Below are 5000 nucleotides of genomic sequence, written 5' to 3'. Positions count from 1 at the left end.
GCGGGCAGGAAGACGGGGACAGGGTGGCCCTTGTATCAGACCCGCTTAAATCTCGAATCACCCCCCCGGTTCCCCACCTCCCCACACACCCCCCGGACGGGAGACGGCGGCAGCCCGGTCCAGCCGGACCCGGAGCACGGAGGGGCCGTCAGGTCTACCCGGCTCCGGGGCCGGCGGCGGCCGTCAGGTCTACCCGGCTCCGGGGCCGGCGGCGGCCGTCAGGTCTACCCGGCTCCGGGGCCGCCGGCGGCCGTCAGGTCTACCCGGCTCCGGGGCCGGCGGCGGCCGTCAGGTCTACCCGGCTCCGGGGCCGGCGGCGGCCGTCAGGTCTACCCGGCTCCGGGGCCGGCGGCGGCCGTCAGGTCTACCCGGCTCCGGGGCCGGCGGCGGCCGTCAGGTCTACCCGGCTCCGGGGCCGGCGGCGGCCGTCAGGTCTACCCGGCTCCGGGGCCGCCGGCGGCCGTCAGGTCTACCCGGCTCCGGGGCCGCCGGCGGCCGTCAGGTCTACCCGGCTCCGGGGCCGCCGGCGGCCGTCAGGTCTACCCGGCTCCGGGCCAGGCGGCGGCCGTCAGGTCTACCCGGCTCCGGGCCAGGCGGCGGCCGTCAGGTCTACCCGGCTCCGGGGCCGCCGGCGGCCGTCAGGTCTACCCGGCTCCGGGGCCGGCGGCGGCCGTCAGGTCTACCCGGCTCCGGGGCCGGCGGCGGCCGTCAGGTCTACCCGGCTCCGGGGCCGGCGGCGGCCGTCAGGTCTACCCGGCTCCGGGGCCGGCGGCGGCCGTCAGGTCTACCCGGCTCCGGGGCCGCCGGCGGCCGTCAGGTCTACCCGGCTCCGGGGCCGCCGGCGGCCGTCAGGTCTACCCGGCTCCGGGGCCGGCGGCGGCCGTCAGGTCTACCCGGCTCCGGGGCCGCCGGCGGCCGTCAGGTCTACCCGGCTCCGGGGCCGCCGGCGGCCGTCAGGTCTACCCGGCTCCGGGGCCGCCGGCGGCCGTCAGGTCTACCCGGCTCCGGGGCCGCCGGCGGCCGTCAGGTCTACCCGGCTCCGGGGCCGGCGGCGGCCGTCAGGTCTACCCGGCTCCGGGGCCGGCGGCGGCCGTCAGGTCTACCCGGCTCCGGGGCCGGCGGCGGCCGTCAGGTCTACCCGGCTCCGGGGCCGCCGGCGGCCCTCAGGTCTACCCGGCTCCGGGGCCGGCGGCGGCCGTCAGGTCTACCCGGCTCCGGGGCCGGCGGCGGCCGTCAGGTCTACCCGGCTCCGGGGCCGGCGGCGGCCGTCAGGTCTACCCGGCTCCGGGGCCGGCGGCGGCCGTCAGGTCTACCCGGCTCCGGGGCCGGCGGCGGCCGTCAGGTCTACCCGGCTCCGGGGCCGCCGGCGGCCGTCAGGTCTACCCGGCTCCGGGGCCGGCGGCGGCCGTCAGGTCTACCCGGCTCCGGGGCCGGCGGCGGCCGTCAGGTCTACCCGGCTCCGGGGCCGCCGGCGGCCGTCAGGTCTACCCGGCTCCGGGGCCGCCGGCGGCCGTCAGGTCTACCCGGCTCCGGGGCCGGCGGCGGCCGTCAGGTCTACCCGGCTCCGGGGCCGGCGGCGGCCGTCAGGTCTACCCGGCTCCGGGGCCGCCGGCGGCCGTCAGGTCTACCCGGCTCCGGGGCCGCCGGCGGCCGTCAGGTCTACCCGGCTCCGGGGCCGGCGGCGGCCGTCAGGTCTACCCGGCTCCGGGCCAGGCGGCGGCCGTCAGGTCTACCCGGCTCCGGGGCCGGCGGCGGCCGTCAGGTCTACCCGGCTCCGGGGCCGGCGGCGGCCGTCAGGTCTACCCGGCTCCGGGCCCGGCGGCGGCCGTCAGGTCTACCCGGCTCCGGGCCCGGCGGCGGCCGTCATGTCTACCCGGCTCCGGGCTCGGCGGCGGCCGTCAGGTCTACCCCTTTTCGGAGCCCGTGGGGCCGCCTGCGGTACCCGGCGACCGCGGGTTGTTGGTTGCGTAGCGTCCGGCGATAAGGGCGGCCAAGTCTACCCGGCTCCGGCGGGACTTGGTCGCCTTGCCGGGGCCGAGGGGTAGACGTGTTGTCCCCGCTGCTTCGTCGGAGCTGCCGAAGGGGTCGCTGTTTTTCGCTGCCTCCAGTTACGTCATCGTAAAAGTCGGCGTGGTTGGCGCGCCTCCCCGGTGCGCAGAGGCGCCGCTCTTGGAGCTTGCCGGCGGCGGGGACGTGCCGGTCCGTACTATAGGAGCGAGCCGTGACTCGTCTCCAGAGCAGCGCTCGTCAGCGGCTGCAAGGCCCGCGGTTCTGCCAGCAAAGTGGGGTGCTCGGCGGCCGTCGTGGCGGTTCCCTCGGTGGTCCGGCCCAGCTTCCAGTCTCTTCGGTCCGGCCATCTCCCAGCGCTTGCCCGACAAGCCAGCCCAGCGTGTCCGAGGGGTCGGGAGCTGCGGAGAGCCGGAGCCGGCGGCCGGCTCCGGCGGCCGTTGCCGACCGGCACGAGGCATAAGGCCGGATCCCGCAGGGCAGGGCAAAGACTCGAACGCACCCAGCCGGGGCCCAGTGATGGTGAAGGTCACTGCCGGAGGCAGACGGCCGGGGGGCGTCGAGCCTGCCGCGGCTTACTCCCGGCTCCAGAGGGCCCGGTTGGTGGGACGACCGAGGTTGGCGGCACCTCGTCCCTTTGTGCCAGCCTTAAGCTGGAGCCCGCGAAGCGGGCGGAGAGAGCGGCGGCCGGCTCCCGGCCAGCCGAACGCAGACGGCCGGGGGGTGCCGAGCCTGCCGCGGCTTCCCCCCCCCGGCCCCCCGAGGGCCCAACTGACGGCGCAGGCGGGGCGGCGGCGTCCCGTTTTCACCGGTGCGAGCCCTCCGCGGGCAGCTGGTGGTGTCAGGCGGGCCCGGTGACGGGACTGCGGCGTGCAGGCGAGGCGGCGGCGCCTCGTCCTCGTTTCCCCCGGGAGAAGCGGTTCCCCGCGGGGCAGGGCAAAGACCGGCGGCCGGTGGCGGTCGCCGGCACTCGAACGCTGGAAGGCCGGGGGAGCCGAGCCTCCCTCGGCCCCGGGGGGCCCGATGATGGCAAAGGCGGGTGCTGGCACCGTTCCGGGGCAGAGGTGCCCGCGAGTGCCCAGCCCACCAGGGCTGCCGCCGGCTGCCGAGGGCCGTGTGATGGAGACGGGCAAGGTGGCGGCGCCTTGTCCTTTTTCTCCGGCCTTAAGCTGGAGCCCGCGAAGCGGGCAGAAACACCGGCAGCCGAATGCAGACAGCCGGGGGGTCTCGAGTCGGCCGCGGCTTGCCCCGGCCCCCGAGGGCCCGGTGATGGTGCAGGCGGGGCGGCGGCGCCTCGTCCTCTTTTTTGCTGGCGCGAGTCCTGGTAGCAGGAGGGCTCGCTGGGAAGGTCTGCACTCGTACGGGCGAGGTGGCGGCGCCTCGCCCTTCCGAACTTCTCCAGCCCTAAGCTGGAGCCCGCGCAAGCGGGAAGAAAAGGGCGGCCGGTCCCTGCGGCCGGCAGCCGAAGGCAAGTGGCCGCGGGCGTCGAGCCTTGAGCGGCTTTTCCCGGCCCCCGTTACCCGGGGATGGCACGGGTGAGGCGCGGTGCCTCTTAGTCTTCTTCGGCCTTCTCCTCCCCCGGGGTAAGCGGTTCCCCGGGGCGCAGGGCAAAGACCGGTACCGGTGGCCGGCACTCGAACGCTGGAAGACCGGGGGAGTCGAGCCTGCCGCGGCTTTCCCTCGGTCCCGTTGACCTCGCTCAAGGGAATCGATGCGCGGAGCGGGTGGCCGGCGGCACCTCCCGCTCCCCCCCTTCAGTCGACCCAGACCCGCAGGCAGCGCCTGCAGAGGTGTTCCTGGGCGCGTCGGAGACGCTTCACGGCGGGCCGGCTCTGCCGGTGACCAGGCCGCCGTTGCGGCTCTCCGGAGACGCTGCCCCCTCGCTCGCACGCAGAGCCCCGCGTTCCGCCGCCCGCCCCGCCCGGGGCGGCGGCGAGCGCGCGCGGCCGTCGCTGTCCCAGGACCGTGGCCGTGGGGCCCGCGCTTCCTCTCCCGATCGAGGTGGCACCCAGGGCGCGTCGGAGACGCTTCACGGCGGGCCGGCTCTGCCGGTGACCAGGCCGCCGTTGCGGCTCTCCGCAGACGCTGCCCTCTCGCTCGCACGCAGAGCCCCGCGTTCTGCCGCCCGCCCCGCCCGGGGCGGCGGCGAGCGCGCGCGGCCGTCGCTGTCCCAGGACCGTGGCCGTGGGGCCCGTGCTTCCTTTCCGTCTCTCCTCTCCCCTTTCCCTTCCTGATCGATGAGGCCTTTCGGGTCGCGTCGGAGAGGGCCCCCGGCGGGCCGGCTCTTCCGTGCTCCCCGTAACAGGGAGCCACGGCGGTGTCCGGTGTTCAGGCCGGGCGGTCTCCTTTCCACTTCGCTTCCCGTCGCATGCGAGGTGTTGTCCTGCTGCCCCGAGCGACGGGGTTCCTCGGGCTTCTTTACCGAACCGGGCTGTGTGACGGCCGCGTGGCCCCGCGAGCTCTCAGGTGTCCTATCGCACGCGAGGCGCCGGTGCCGGCCTCGGTCCGGGTACCCGCGGGTGCCGGCCGCGAGCAGCGCTGGGCGGCGGGGCGGCCGAGCCAGAAAAGCCACCGGGGACGAGAAGGCGAGCGTGGGGCCGCACCCGCCCGGGTGGGCCCCGAGGCGTGCCGCGGGCGGCCGGGGGGCGTCCCCCGCCGCCGCTGCCGCCGCCGTCGCGTCGGCTCTCGGTGCCGCATCCCCGCCCGCTGCGGAGCGAGCCGCCCCGGCAGGGGCCTGGGTCCCGGGGTCGCGCCCGCCTCGTCGGGTCGCTGTCTCCTCTAGCACGTCCGGTGCTCCCGCGGCAGGGGAGCGAGTCCCTCTCCCCGCCTACCCGCCGATCGCCTGCGATCGGTGGCCGGGCCGGCCTCGGGGGCGGGTCAGCCCCAGCCGGCCGACGCCGCGCGGAGCGGGTGGCGCGGGTGCGCGCGCGCGCGCGGGTCCCCGTCTCGCGGGAGACGGGAGCGCGGCGGCGGCGCCCCGCGCGAGAGCCGAA

The sequence above is a fragment of the Calonectris borealis genome, unplaced genomic scaffold (genome assembly GCF_964195595.1).
Source record: "Calonectris borealis unplaced genomic scaffold, bCalBor7.hap1.2 HAP1_SCAFFOLD_130, whole genome shotgun sequence".
In the NCBI taxonomy this organism is placed as follows: domain Eukaryota; kingdom Metazoa; phylum Chordata; class Aves; order Procellariiformes; family Procellariidae; genus Calonectris; species Calonectris borealis.
The sequence above is the reverse complement of the archived record's forward strand: the minus strand, read 5'-3'. Positions refer to the sequence as shown.